Source organism: Astatotilapia calliptera, chromosome 3 (assembly GCF_964374335.1).
Source record: "Astatotilapia calliptera chromosome 3, fAstCal68.1, whole genome shotgun sequence".
In the NCBI taxonomy this organism is placed as follows: Eukaryota; Metazoa; Chordata; class Actinopteri; order Cichliformes; family Cichlidae; genus Astatotilapia; species Astatotilapia calliptera.
In genome coordinates this window covers 18,645,325-18,661,025 of record NC_137424.1, presented here as the reverse complement: position 1 = coordinate 18,661,025, position 15,701 = coordinate 18,645,325, and the positions used below count along the sequence as shown (strand labels likewise).

The window sequence follows — 15,701 nt, the reverse complement described above, 5'->3', positions numbered from 1 at the left end:
CAAGCAGCAGTAAATATGTGAAGCAAGGCTGAAGGATACACTCATAAAATGAACAGAATCATAAGAATATAACAGCACGAGCACTGCAAATGCAACTAAAACATGTTGACATCAAATGGTATGTTATTTGAAATCTATATGAAATAATGACACATCTATGTTTTCCAATTTATTTATTTTTTTTGTATTTATTTATTTTTTCCACAGTTGTGTAAATCAGTCTGTCTGTGGACTGGTACAGCTGAAAAGCCGACGCAGCCAGTTCCTCTTCTTCTTCTTGGGTTTTTTCTCTGGCACAGTCTTAGCTTCAGTTTCGAGTTCAGCTGGATTGGTAGTTATCGTTTTCTCTCTGTCTTCTGTTTGTTGTAGAGAGTCATGCAGAGACATCTCAGTTGATGTCAGGGAGTCTTCTTCTTCTTCCTTGTCCTGTTCTTTGGTGTCTTTTTCCACCAGAAGCTCAGATTTTCCATTTGCTGTGTTGGAATTTTGTTCATTTTGCTCCTGTGTGATTTTAATGTAGGACGCTTTGACTTCTTTCAACTCTTGATAAAGAGTCTCTACTTTCATGTCATGAAGCTCCTTGTTGGAGCAGAGCTGGGATTTAAGCTCACTGATTTCCATGTTCAGTGTCTCCTGGTCCTGCCTATGTTTGTCTTCCTGTTCCTTGAGTTGGTGTTGAGCTTCTAGGAGCTGTTGTTGGAGTGTTCCTATTTGCTCTTGTTGAGTCTTGTATTGGACTTCAAATTGAGCCTCCTTCAGACCTACACAGTCCGTGTGTGAAGCCTCTGTGGTTTGTGTAGAAGAATCCACACACTGCTCTGTGGTAGGGTCGCTGACGTCTTCGTGCAGGACACGGATCATGTCATCCAGCATGACAACTGCTTGGTTGTCCTTTGCTTGAACCTCTGTTTTGCTCTTATCAGGCTTATTATTATCATTAGCCTCCTCCAGTTGCTCTATGAGCTCTTTAATTGTTTCTTCATGCTGTTTTTTGTCGGCGATCATCTGTGCATGAAGTTTGGTCACCTTAGACTGGTAATAAGAAGCCCTCTTATTAGCAGCTACCAGTTTCCAGTAAAGCTCGTTCTGGTGGTTTTGGGAAGCTTGTAGTTGATGCCTGAGATCAGCAATCTCACAACATGAATCATACTGGACTCTGCCATGATGGGGTATAAATCTGGGATTTGGCTGATGTTGCCACGTCCCTCCATTTGGCCCAGGGTTTTGTCCACTGGCGTTATTCATGTTTGCCTCTGTCTCCATATTCACGTCGTCCTTTGGTTCTGACATAGGGAGGGATTCAGGGTTTTCCCTTTCAGAGGTTCCTTCAGGGTTTCCTGACACTTCTTCATTTCTCAGGTTGCTTCCATCAGCCACGTTGTTTTGGGCTTCTAGAAGAGCCCGAGCATACGCCCGAGTAATCGGTCGTCTGGGTTCTTCAGCCACTCTTTTCTGTTTTTGCCCCCTTTTTTCTTGCCTTTCACGACCACTTCTGTTTGAACTTGTGCCAGAGGACGTGTTTCAGGATTTGGTGTTTGGGCTTTTTTGAGGTCATTTTCCGATCTTTGCAAAACTGTTATATTTGGGCTCACGACCACTTCCATCTGTGCTTCTGCCATTTTATATGCGTCTGCTTCAGCGTCTGCTTCTGCGTCTCTGTGTCTTCCTTATCTTGGTTTTAACAAACAGGTTGTTTTGTAGTTCTGCCACCAAAGAGTTGCTACAGTTGACTGAATTTCTCCTTCCAATGACAGAATGTGATGACATCACAAGCTTTGTGCCTTTGATGACATCACAAGCTTTGTGCATTTGATTCTGTGATTGGATAGTTTGAAAATAAAATGTCCACAAATGTACTTTAAAAAAAGTCATTTTATTTTGTAGTATATGTTGAATTAACACTATAAAAGCTACTCGACCAGAATTGCAGTTAAAAATAAAACAAAAGCAAAACACAAGTTTTTATAAATGGTTGTTACAAACAAACCAAAGGAGAAGACGACTGTTTAGTGGAAAAATATTAGACATGCTCTCTCATAATAACTGTGTAATAATGTAAACTAAGACATGTCGAAAACATTGATATTTAGTTAAAGGTATTTATTCAAACGATCCAATGACCAGCATGTTTTAGTGAATGTCTGTAGGCACTGGGAGCTTGGTGGTTGCCTAGGCGACAATATGTCATCTATGTTTTGTTTTTAATTCAGTTTCACTGGTGAAACTAAGAAACAACAGGCTGTAGAGGGACACGTTAACAGAGCTTTACTAACTCTTACTGTCATATCCAGTGTGGACAAATCTGTATAGATTCATATTAATATATTAATCATTCATTTGAATAACCAAGGATGCAAAATAAAAATCACAGGAGAGTTTATGAGACCAGGTCAAGTTCAGAGACACACGTTTAGCAGAGGTGAAGCCTCGAGGACAGCTGGCAGCTACACCCATGTATGACAGCACCCACCTGTCACAAAGAGCAGCCTTTCCATGCCTGACTCTGCATAATTGTCAGCATCCAAGCATTTTAAATGAGTCATCATCCTCAGAAATCATCCTTTGCACAGTTGTTATGAAGAGAAAAATAAACTTTAGAGCTGAAAATCAGATATGAACCGTGATCTGGGAGGGGAAGGGCACCTGCTGCCAGACAATGTTCACCTTGGAAAAAGTCAAAAGTGGTTTATAAATTTTGCCACAGGTCTGTTTGTCAGAGGGAGTTAGGCCATTGCTTCATAATTAAAGACTGATTAAGATGATTCATATTTTCTTAAAGGTTCTTTTTAGACCTCACCTTTTACACCTGCATTGAGTTGCTGCCATGTGATTGGCTGATCAGATATTTGCATTAATGAGTATTTGAACAGATCTATAATGAAGTTTTATATTTATGATGAAAATGCTTTGATGGTTCATACCTATGAAGTTACAGTATATCTGAAGAGCCTTAAAATATTTTTTTTACCATAGTAAACTTCAAAACAGACTTTATTATATGATATAGTTTTAAAAAAGGATAACAATTGACTTCAGCATAATATAAAATAATGTGTTTTCCCGATACCTGATTTTTAGCACTATGTATGCATTGGTCAACTTTCAGATCTATGAAGTTCAGCTCAGTTATCTATGTTTTCATTTTTAGTTTCCATTTGCATTTAGATGCACGGCCGATTCTCTGATGTGTGATCTGTTTCTACCTGTGCTGATGCTAGCAGGACTAAAGCTGATCAAGCAGCAGTAAATATGTGAAGCAAGGCTGAAGGATACACTCATAAAATGAACAGAATCATAAGAATATAACAGCACGAGCACTGCAAATGCAACTAAACCATGTTGACATCAAATGGTATGTTATTTGAAATCTATATGAAATAATGACACATCTATGTTTTCCAATTTATTTTATTTATTAATTTTATTTTTTCCACAGTTGTGTAAATCAGTCTGTCTGTGGACTGCCAGCCAACACATCCACAACACCAACAACTCAGACAGCACAAAGCCTTTTAAGTTGGCGAGGCGTGATAGCAAATGCAGCGCAGGTACATCCATCTCACCTGCAGCAGCATCGCAGACCACGCCCCCCTCCACACCACTCTTTCCTCACAGTTGCTCGCCATCGTTGCGCTCAGAGGGCAGAAGGTCCCGATTGAAGTGCACAGGTAACTTCCCTTCACATTTCACGACAATGATCCTGTTAGTGAGAAGCCTGCCTTCATACTGGCAGCTGGGTTTCCTGGCTCCCTGATGCTTTAGCTTACATTTAATTATGCGAAACGTTGCGGTACTATACGTCATGCCGCTATTTTCATCGTACCTCCCATCACCTCTACAAATGGATTTGACCTTTGCTGGAATGCTGAGGATGAATGTGTTGGTTTCCTTACAACTGTTGTCAAGTTTGTAGATATTCCTATTTGATATTTCTGTGTTACACAGCTTTTCAGTCATCTTAGCATCTACATGCTGTCTTCTAAACTTTTCATAAGGTGTTTCTTCAGGTCGGTGCTCGCTTGGTTGAAAATTGTTCACTTTGGAAAATCCGGAAGCAAAGAGCAGCACGAGCATCGTGCAGACAAACAGTGTCTTCATCGTCTCCTGGAGAAGAAAACACATGGACGTTTTTCCACATTAAGAATTTGGCAGATACATCCTTTTGGATCCTGAAGCTCAGCAAGTCGTCTTTGTGAGCTGCAAACACACACGACAAGAGGACTGATAGACCTTTTTCTTTAAATGAAAGAAGTCGTTTTATTTATAGTTTTCTTTTTTATTTATTTCTAATCATATATATTACTTTGTTCTCTGTTTATTTTTTATTTTTCAACTGTTAGGACGATTTCTAAATATCCTGAACAAGCCTGATCTGGACGGCTCCTGGAAGCAGATTCAGGCGTGATGATGTCATTTTCAACTGGAAAAAGAAGCTTTGAAAAGCTGAAGTAGTTTAAATGTTTAGATATTTAACCTTGTTGTATTACTTTATATTTTATATTCATCGTATTAAGACATCAAGATATTTGTTTTTGCCTTAAAATTTTGTGTTTTCATTTATACTTTTTGTTATTCTTTTTTTTAATTTTGTCATTTTGCCTTTTTTACTTGATGTGATTTGGATAAATATATATTTATATCTACAGATATATTGAGAGAGTTTTCCTCTGGGTTTCACAAGCCCATTTTATAGATAAAAGTCCAGGTCATAATAGATCCGGTTCATTAAGAACAAAGTTTAAATCCGATTTAATATAAAAGCCTTTCTGCACTCAGTTATTCTTTCCTGTCACATGTTTCAGTGTGCTCTGTAGTAACAATGACACACTGCAAAATAAAAATAATAAGACACTCACCTTTTTTTCCTTTACTAATGATGATGATTAACCTGCAGTGGTTCAGGTATAAGTTGGTTGTCTGGAACAGCAGGTGATGAAGATGTGGTGAAGGGTCTGTGGTTCATGTATATAGTGGGTTCATTACATAACTGGATAGGCAACATCTGACAGTCAGTTTAAATAAGATCTTGTTGTATTTGAACACAAATCAGCAAAAACAGGTCTCTCACCGTGCAAATATACAGCTTACGTAAGTTTAGTGTGCTCACCGAATGCAGTGTTTAGTGTAGCAGCAGAATTATGACAGTTTATGGAGATGTTCAACGTGAGCCTGCTGCCCAGCTTTAAAAGGAAAATCATTTTAAATGATACATAATAAGTTCTTAGCAAAAGAGGAATGCAGACGGAGATGAGCAGAGATCTCTTCTGCAGTTCAGATGCTGCTGTGAGTTCTAGTTCACTTCTGTCACAGAGGAACAAAGTGTGTTTGGATCTGGACACTTTGATTTTTATACTTCTGATCAGCACCACCTCAAATAATCCTTTGCATCCACACCTACATCACTGGCCCACCACTTCTAGGAAACTTTAACACTTCCCTGCTTGTGACTCAGAAAGATAATGCAAATATGATGACCACTGACCACAAGAACCTGCATGTAGATGCAGCCTGTTTTTCCACATCTGGCTTTAGAAAAAAAATTAATGCACAAACAAATAGATTTAAAATAAAAAGATGTGTTGGTATATTTTGACCTTTCAAATAAACTATTAACACTTCTTTTTTCCCCTTTTTAAGTATAATTTTTGGCAAATAAAGTGAGTGTTTTGACCATTTGCAGTTAAAATGTTGAACAATCTTTTTATTTTTGTTTTACTACCAGTTGGTTGTAATAATTTCATATGAGGATTTAAATGGATGTATAACAAAACAAAGGATAAAAGTATATATAAAAGTATATTTAATGAAGCTGATCGAACAACAGTGCAATATGGCATGATGACAGTGTTTACAATTTTGGCAGGAGAACAAAAGATAAATATTATAAAATACAAGACATGAAAATCTCAGAGGTCAGGGGTCGGGGGCCCAGGAAGTCTGACCCGCAGATTCCAGGTCTGACTTCGAGTACATAAAATATCATCTTTCTTGTGGGGAAGGAGCCTGAGTTAGAGCAGGAAGTTACACCATATTGATATTGTTGGGGTAGCCTCAATGCCAGTGTTGGACTCTCCAGTTTCCTTGAAGGAGGTTTGACTTTGTGCCATCGTTGGCTGGACTCTGTGCTCATTGATATCCCAGTATCAGTGAGTTAAGACACCATGCATTTATTTTCTGTGTGGCACACAACAAGAAAACAAGCCAAGAGAGAACACATCAGCCTCCAATGACAGTTTATTAAAAGGTTTATTGGAGGTTATTTGTTGTGTTATTGAACCTGTGTGCTAATGAAAGAGTGTCCTTAATAAACGTACTCCATAAGGAAGTGTGTTCACAAGTGCACAGAACACATTAGGGCACAGGTCAGTGATCGGTTTTACAATTGTATTGTCAGATCGATGGACACTTTCGGATACTTGGATATTCAGGTGATTAGAGGAGCAGAGATGATCAGCTGATCAGGATTTGGTGGTGTGTTGGATCAGGTGGTGGAGAGATACAGGACAGGCCTGACATACACAAACGTATAGTGAAGGTGCAGAGGCTCAGATCTGTGACATCGTCCCAGCTCAGTGTCCATATTTAGATGTAACAGTGCTATAGACTTTACCTGACAACTTGTATGAGTAATGTTTTCATCTCAGGCATGTCAATTTCATTTGTGAATATATTTTTAATACTTGTACAACAGATTTTTTTGAGTGTTAAATAGAAATTATATGCTGAAACTGAAGTGATGGGTCGCACTCTTTAGTTCACCCCTGCTCTCGAAACAATGTAGGTGGTCCAGTTAACATATTTACATTTTTTCATTTGCTGTTTCACTTGCAAAATATTTCCAGTGTGACATTTGATCAGGTCTTGTAAACCTTGTCGTTAACCAAGCAGTCACTCCCAGGCTGCTGTGCTGATCACCGGATCTTAACTTAATTGTCACAGTGCACTCAGAACAAAACAGCCATGCAGAGATATGAGTCACAGTGACATTAAAACTGATGAAGACCGTCGTCGTTAGAACCAGCAAACTGAACGAACTAAAAAAGATCATCTAAATTCAACTGGTCTAAAATATCAGGATCTCAGTGTTAAGTCCATATTTTTGAAGTAGAAGCTTTTACTGGTTTTACTTAAGAAAAAGAAATAATAAGGAATTGTTTTGGAATTTGTCCAGGTTAACAGATGAAATCATGTTCAGTGCTTTGTCCTGTCAGTAAACACAGATTCTTTATTTGCACTGAATGGGACAGCATATAATTTCACTGCTTTTGGCGTAATGACAATAAAAGATCGTTTCAAAGTCTGACCTGCAAAGCCCGTCCACCCAGTGTCCTCCTCAGTCATGCTGGTTGCATGATTGCTGTAGAAGTGCTAAACTACTGTGACCTGATTAATTGAACTGAGCTCACACTGCAATAACTAATCAGTGAGGTGGTAGTTTAAGTACTTCATTACCAAAATGTATAAATGAAGTACATCAGAAGATGTTGGGGAAGAAGCACTTCACCGGGTGGGCCTGGACCCCCGAGGCCTGTCCCTGTGCCGACCTCGTCTGAGTCTAATAGATTTATAAGATAGAGCTCATCAGAAGACTAAGATATGAATATAAACATGATATTTGTCAGTTTAATTTAATGTTAAGTTGAACTGGAGTTAACCAGAATCCTTTACTCTTCCAACTCCTTTACTTTGTCTAACAGTTAGCTTAGCTTAGCCTAGCCAAGTTTTCTTTGCAAAATTGCTAATTGCATGGTTTCAAATTGCAGTTTTGATTTTAAGTGGACTAATTGTTCAGACCTGCTCTGGGGCCTGTCTGAAGTATTAAATTGACATATATTTGTCTCAACACCTACGCAGGAGAACTTTTTTGTAAGTGTGAAATGGAAAATAGAAGAAGAAGTAGAGATGTGGGTGTTCCTATTTACATGTTTTTATTTTCTGTTTCTTTAGCCAAACATGTTATTTGATCATAGCACCTGCCTGTACACCTGCTGTTAACCAAGCAGTTATTTTCAAGCTGCTACACTGATCACAAAGTCAGGACATATGAATGACAGGAAGTGTCCAGTGTCACGTAGCGATATTAATGACAACAATGATGGGTCAAAGCAACATATGATGAACATTTATTACGATATCCTGATAAATGTAATGCAGCGGGATAACTTCTACAGTTATTATGTTAGTGATGATGCCTCTTTGCTTTTCATTTATTCACAGCTTTGTGGCGTACGATGGAGTGTCAGGGCCACATTAAGATGATAACCTGCCACGGCTGCAGTACCCTCTACAACACGGCTTGTGTCGATGATTTAGTGAAGCAAACTGATCAGCTGTCTCATTGTGTCTTTTGTGTGTTTGGTTTTGTGTTTTCAATGAACTGAAAGCCCTCTTTAATGCACGAGGGTGTGACCATCCACATTCTCTCATCTGTCCAGTGTCAGCCATTCATTTTGTGCAAATGGTCAAGTCTTCCAAGTGTGCGTGCTTTTCCTTCTGAGTGCTTTTCCTTCAGCGTCTGTGTTACTCGCGTCCAGCAGATGGCAGTGTTTCACTGTCTGACGGCTGTCTGAAGCTTCAGCTGGATTATCCGTTTGCTATGTTTGCCATGTTACAGTGGGGAGGAAAAACTCCTTTTTAACAGGAATATCTAGACATGAGTGATTACTGCAGTGGGGCACTATCTGTGCTATCTATAAGAAATGTTAGCAACAATAAAACTCTGAGGATCAGGGCTCCATTTCACTCCAGTGTTCAGTGGCATTTTAAAAGAGTGAATACCGACGCTGAATGTCTTTGTAAAGCAAAAGCACTTTGTTAGCCTTTACAGAGCAAAGCTATGGATCAATGTGCAGTGAAGAAAAATCGAGGTGGCCAGTCTGTCCTTTCCTAACCAATCACAGAGCTCCTTACATTGCACCATGTGGCTAATTTGCATTTTACTGATATTGCTGGGCTGCTGTCAATCATTTTGTCTTTATATTACAACAGAGCATTGACCTTTAACCTGTTTAATTCATACTGAGTATTTAAAAAAAATGTATTGTCATAATAAATTGTGCCTCACTGAAACACCATTTTGCATTAGCCTCTATCACCTGACTTGTCACTGATGATATCACTGCATGAGCAGGCGAGCGGTAGCGGCGGGGGGGGGGGGGGGTGTAGGTGAAGCTCGTGAAGAACAAAATTCTGTACGAGCGGATGCAGTGAGTCCAATAACCAGGGGTAACTGGAAATAAGGTGTTGTAGGCTGGCTTCCACAGTGTAAAGAGACACTTCTCCCTCATGCTCTAACAGCTGGTAAATCAATTTAGAAGCAGAGTCGATAACGGCCTCCTGAAGCTCCCTAGGTGGGGTGACTGCCGCTGGATCCATATCTGGCTGGTCCGTACTGTCACGGCGGGTGAGGAGAGCCGTGTGAAAATAATAAATGAGGATCCAATCGCAGGCAGTAGTGGAGAAGTGAAGGTGGTTTATTGAACACAAAAATAAATATGGACAAACAGCAAATGGAGCACGAACTAAACTAGACTGGAAACAACTAAACTACAGAGCACAAACACACGGGTGAGACATGGTGGATACACAGACGGACCAGCAACTACAATGACAGAGGACACGACTTAAATACACAGAGAAACACAGGGGAATTACACACAGGTGGTGGACACAGCTGGGAATAATCACCAAGACGAGACAGAGGTCAAACTGAACACACTCACATGAGACGCAGACCTTCACAATAAAACAGGAACAAGAAACCATCACACTAAGACGCAGACTCGACATAGAGAGAGAGACAGAAAATGACACATGGAACTAAACTAAACCTGCAAAAACATGACAACTCAAAATACTGGGTCAAACTGACCCAGAACCGTGACAGACTTTCTATAATGTTTTGCTTGAGCATGTCCTGCTTTTCTGTAATGTTATTTCTACAGTTTTAGCAGTTCTTCTCGAGGGAAAGAGAAAGATGTAAAAATCTTATACGTTATATATGTTAAATAACATGTGTAGTGCTCACATGTAATGCAGATGTTAGCTTTGATCTAACCAATAAATCCTGATTGGATGTTGTTAGCGTTAGCACTTGTGTTTGCTTCCCTGCTGTACAACAGCATTACCAAAATACAACTGAAGAAACAAACTCAGTTATGAAAAGTTTGTGTTCAGTTTGCAGTCGCTGAAAATAATTACACCTTTGGGAATGACATGGAAATGCTCCCACACTAAAGATTGGGTTTTGTTTTGGGGATTTTCCATCTTAATTTATCTGTCTTATTTGGCTACATCTACGACACTGCTATGCTCTCTCTTGCCTATGTTTTCGTGGCTGCTGCTATCTGTATTTTAATATATATATATATGCAATGAAAATTCCCGTCTCGCCCCTCCCGGCAGTCTGTATACTTTAAGCTCGGGTAGTTTTTACACAGGATACGGGAGGATTATTGAGAAGAACCTAAGCAAACACGTGACAAGTTTTCAACAGGAATGAATGACAGTAAAAATGTTACCTCACAGATCGTTTTCATGCCATCAGTAATGAGCTGGTTTCAGCTGGACTGGACACACTCAAATGGCAAAGAAGGTTGTGTAGCCTTTGCAGAGAAGATGAAATGCATTCATGTAAATCAAAATGCATCTTTTAATTGAGGTAGAGGTTTGTCAGAGATATTATTCTCATAATGTACCTTTGTCCCAGCTGATTACCTTCATTAAACAGCAGGTTGCAAAAACCTCTTGTGTACCTCTTTTCAACCACGGGGAGGCGCTACAGCTTCATTCCTTTCACACTAAGGCAGCGGTAGGGAACTCCAGGCCTCGAGGGCCGGTGTCCCTGCAGGTTTTAGACGTTCCCTACCCCTGCACTAAGGCCTTTGAAATCTTCATTAACACTGAGCTTGAAATTTCTATCAGTCGAATGCAAAGGAGTCCTGTGGTTGTAGGACAGAGGTAGGGAACGTTAATCTGCCATCATTTAGATTATATGACAACAACCTTCAAATCTGAAGTCTCAGAAATCTGCTTCATGTACAAGTTCCTCCAATAATCAGGGCTAATATCACCAAATTGTACATAAACAGACTTTTACATGTTAAAAAACAATATAAAATACTATATTATTAACAAAATATCTTAAGATACAGCTACAAATTGCTTGAAACATTTGCAATGAAATGTATAAAACAGCTTTATTGTCAGTGAGGACAAAGTTATAGTGATGCTGTGCTGGAGTGTTCAAAAGAAGACAGAGACATGAAGTATAAATATTGTATAATATTAAATATAAGAAAGAACAAAGTTATAAAAACATTAATAATTGAAATCTGCAACAATATTCACATAAAGTGTAAAATACAGAGTTAACTGTTTAATAGGTAAAGTTTAGGTCTTGCAGTCGAACAATGATCCCAAACACAGCAGCAAATCTACAGCAGAATAGCTGAAAAGCAAAGTCCAGACCTCAACCTGGGACATTCAGAGAGCTGTGCTTAAATAAATGCCCACAAAGCTCAAAGAACTGAAGCAACGTTGTAATGAAGAGTGGGCCAACATTCCTCCACAACAATATGAGAGACTGATAAAGTCAAGCAGAAAACAATTAGCTCACATTTGTGCTGCTAGAAGTGTTTCTAGTTATTCACAGGACTGTAGTTTGAATTTAAAGAAATGTGAAAGTGCACTGAAATTAACATAAAGTTATTGCAATTTTTTAAAAAAATCAAGAAATCTAAGAGGAAGAAACAATGTAAACCACACAATTGTTTTCCTTATATTCTCCACACGGCAATGCACATAACAGACATAAAATATTTGCATTTATCAATAGAAAATATACAATTTTTCCATAGTCATAGCCAGGCCCGATTACTGCCAAACCTGTGCTGAATCAATCACTTAAACAGGACCTGTCTGACAAAGTAGAGTAGACCAAAAGATCCTCAAAAACTACACATCATGGCGCAATCCAAGGAAATTCAGAAGCAAATAAGAAACAAAGTAATTGAGATCTCTCAGTCTGGAGATGCAACGTCAAGATGAACAGAATCCAGTTTCTGGGATCCTGAAGGAGAATGTCTGGCCATCTGTTCACGACCACAAGCTGAAGTGCACTTGATCCAAAGCACACCAACAAGTCCACCTCTAAGCAGCTTAAGTAAAACAAAAGAAAGACTTTGGAATGGCTTAGCCAAAGTTCATACGTGAATCTGATTGAGGAGCTGAGACCTTGGAAAGGTGGTTCATACTCAAAACCCCTCCAGTGTGGCTGAATTACAACAATTTTGCAAAGATGAGTGGGCAGAAATTCTTCCACCACCTCGTAAAGGACTCATTGCCAGTTATCCCAAACGCTTTATTGCAGATGTTTCTACTCAGGGTGGCCCAACCAGTTATTAGGTTTAGGGGGCAATCACTTTTTCCACACAGGGCCATAATAATGGCCGCCTTAATAATAAATGCCTTGATTTAGGAACTACTTTTAATGTTTACTTGTGCTATTTTGCAAAAAATAAAATCTCTGCAAAAACATCAAAACTGCTGACCATCTGACCTCAATATGAAATTATTAATCTTTTGACAAAAAACATTTAGATTTGTAAAAATAAAGAAACCATAGAGGAACAAACAATGTTGTTTGCTACGTTCTAACATGGCAATCTAAATAACAGTAATGCAAACATATATATTTATCAATAAAAACAGATCGCCTTTTCACTGTTACAAAAGTCAAGTACATCAGTGTTTGTTCAGCTTTCATAAATGTAAGTTTATAAGTACATAGTACATTTTTTGGTCCAACTTCTTTTAATACATGCAACACATTTCAGAACATTTGGGACAGAGACAACAAAAGACTGGAAATACTTCGTAAAAATCTGGTGAAACACTTTAAAGCCAGTGGGATTAAATGGGAAACATAAAATGTAATACTAGACAAAGACCGATTGAATCATGAAGCAAAGAATTAATAACTAAATCACAAGTAGAAAATGTTATGCAGATATTATTGGATAGATTTTGGTGTAGAAAAAAATGACAAGAAATGAAAAATGAAAGTTATCTGGTCTTTTTCTTTAAAGAGTAGCCTACTGCAGAGCAGCTACACTGACAAAGACCATCATCACCAATACTGCAGCTAATACAATGATCCAGGAGGAAACTTGAAAAAGCAGGAAAAATGTGACACTGATCAAAATGAATACATCAATTATTGATCAAAGAGAAAATGCATACTAGCACAATGCATTGTTATTGCATCTCAGTTTCTCACCATCACTGATAATCTGACGTCTGCTGGACCTCAGGAATCGTCTCCATCACCTCTCTGTGAGGAGCAGAGAGCACTCGTGCTGCACATCCCACCTGTGTGCTGTGTTTACGTGAACCTGAGAGCACAGCTGTAGTGGTGACAGTGAATGTAGCGTTGGTGTTGGACACACTGACAGTGTTGTACTGTGAGAAGCTGAGGTCTTGTTGTGAGAGTGTTACAGTGGGAGCAGGTCGACCAGTGGCTGAACAGGAAACAACCCACTCTTCAGCAGAGTTTGACTCTCTGACATCAACAGCAGGTTCATGCAGCTCTGTGAAGGATCAGGAGATATAAAATAAGGAGTATATTGTTAAAGATACATTGACTTCTAACACATGTAACGCATTAAGGTAAAATTTCTTACCATAAGGATGTGTTACACGATTTATAAACCCCAGTTTGTTAATTATTTGTTCATTATTCATAACTATATACTTAATGTTTTAAAAATTAAGTGTTTTTGGTCAAATGGAATTTCTTTTTGGGTAATTTTAGCCCCTTTTAGCCCTCTGCCAAAATGTTTTAACCTTTCTGTCTCTAACAGTAAAACATCGTTCCTTTATCTTCTGTGTCTGGTGTGTTGGTCAGGATTAGCTAGCTTGGCAAAAAGTTCCCATTAAACAAAGTGTGTTACTGTGAGGTGTGTGTTCGTACTATGAGTCACAGCTCGAGTTTTCTTGCGGGTGAAGGTTTTTCACCTCGCTGTCATTCTTGCATAAAAGTGTTTGACCCCTTCAGGAAAAAAAACGAAATTTGGGATTATTTTTTGTTTTGTTCATTGTGTGTATTTGTTTCTACTTTTTACTTTTTCTTTTACTGTGTACAGCACTTTGGTCAAGCTGTGTTGTTTTTAGACATGGTTATTGATTGATTGATTGATTGATATGTCTTTGATTAAAATACAGCCTACTCCACATCCTCCAAGTTACAGAGAAGAGGAACCATCTGGGGTGAACTTGTGCACTTGGTATTGGCTGTCATGGTCCCTGTGCCTCTCCGGCTTGCTCATGTTGGCCACAGGTTTGTTTTGTTTTCTCTCCTGCTTCCCTGGGTGGAGCTCATTGTGGGCTCTCACCCTTGGCCCACGTATCTGCGGTGATTTCTACACCTGTTGCTGATCAGGCGGCGTCCCCCTTGCCTATTTAACGCTGCGGCACGGAGTATTCGGCACTGGAACGTTGAACCTCCCATGTTCGTGCTCTCAGCTCTCCTAAGACAAACTCTCTCAGTGTTGTGTGGCGTATTGATCTAATTGGACTCTTTGTGTTTAGATCTCCCCGGAACTGGTGGCGGACCCTGACCTGTGATCCCTGTGTGTGTCAACATAAGTGGAAATTGGAGCGAGAGTGGCTGTGGAGAAGCGAGTGTGCGTAAGAAGAGGAGTGGCGGAGTTTGGGCCGAGTGGGGAGCGAGTGTGGATTCCTTCCCCTGGAGCCCTGAAGCCCTGCCCCATTCACTGTATATACACATCACTGTGGTTTCCCTTCTGTGTTAATAAATTGTCAACCCTTTGCTTGCCAGAACGCTGCCTGCGTCTGAATCCATCTGTTAGCCCTGACATTGGATACCTGGAAATCAGTGAAGGGACCATTAATGCTTCAACTTGTACACAGGTTTGAGAGCAACCACCCAAAAGCTTCTGCTAATAAACACTAGTCTGTGTTTGTGATGCAAATGTTTCTGGCTGTGTTCACAAACATTTAGTAAGGTGAGTGAGGAATATTAATACTTATTATTAGATCATTAGCAGACTGTAGAACTTGACTGCACGCCAAGGTGGCAGTTCAGCCATTTGATTCATGTTGCAGCAGCTCATGAGTGAATGAACATCGTGCAATAAAAGTACTTCTAGAAGTACATTTTTGCAAAAACGGACATTGTGGAGGAATGTAGGGAAGACACGAGGGAGCCCAATATTTTACTCAAACGTTAATCGCTGCATCACACAACTGATCATTCAAAGCGCCAAAACCTAACCCTCTCACTTCCCATTACACTGGGTACGAGTGGAGCTACCTGGTGGTATGTACTTACATTTATTTAAATTTACTTGAGTAGGGTAGAGTCATGCTAATGACCTAATAATTTTATTCAGGTGTGTTGCAGCAGAGATACATTTAAAAGCTTCAGGACGCTGGCTCTCAAGGCCTGGAGTTTGACACCCCTGCTTTACACAAAGATGGGTTAAATCACAGTGCAAAGAATGAATGAATAAATGAAATATAAACAATAAATAATTATTAAATAGTCTTACACATCAATGTCATTGGTTGACTTTTGAAGTATTTGAATCCTTATTGGGTTCCCTGAGTGACAGAAGGATTAAAACACTTTAAAATCAGTACTGAAAATATGTGCAGACATTACTGGATAGATTTAGGGT

The 15,701-nt window shown here is 39.3% G+C and overlaps 1 protein-coding gene and 1 long non-coding RNA gene across 2 annotated transcripts in view; both read left to right on the top strand.

Annotated features, from left to right (window-relative positions):
* LOC145422992 (NACHT, LRR and PYD domains-containing protein 12-like) overlaps positions 1–15,701 on the top strand; it is a 436,730-nt gene that overhangs the window by 261,358 nt on the left and 159,671 nt on the right. The gene's annotated exons all lie outside the window — the stretch shown is intronic.
* Positions 13,149–14,841, top strand: LOC145425320 (uncharacterized). Its single transcript, XR_013905987.1, has 2 exons — positions 13,149–14,509; positions 14,590–14,841. It is a non-coding gene; the product is annotated as an uncharacterized LOC145425320 (long non-coding RNA).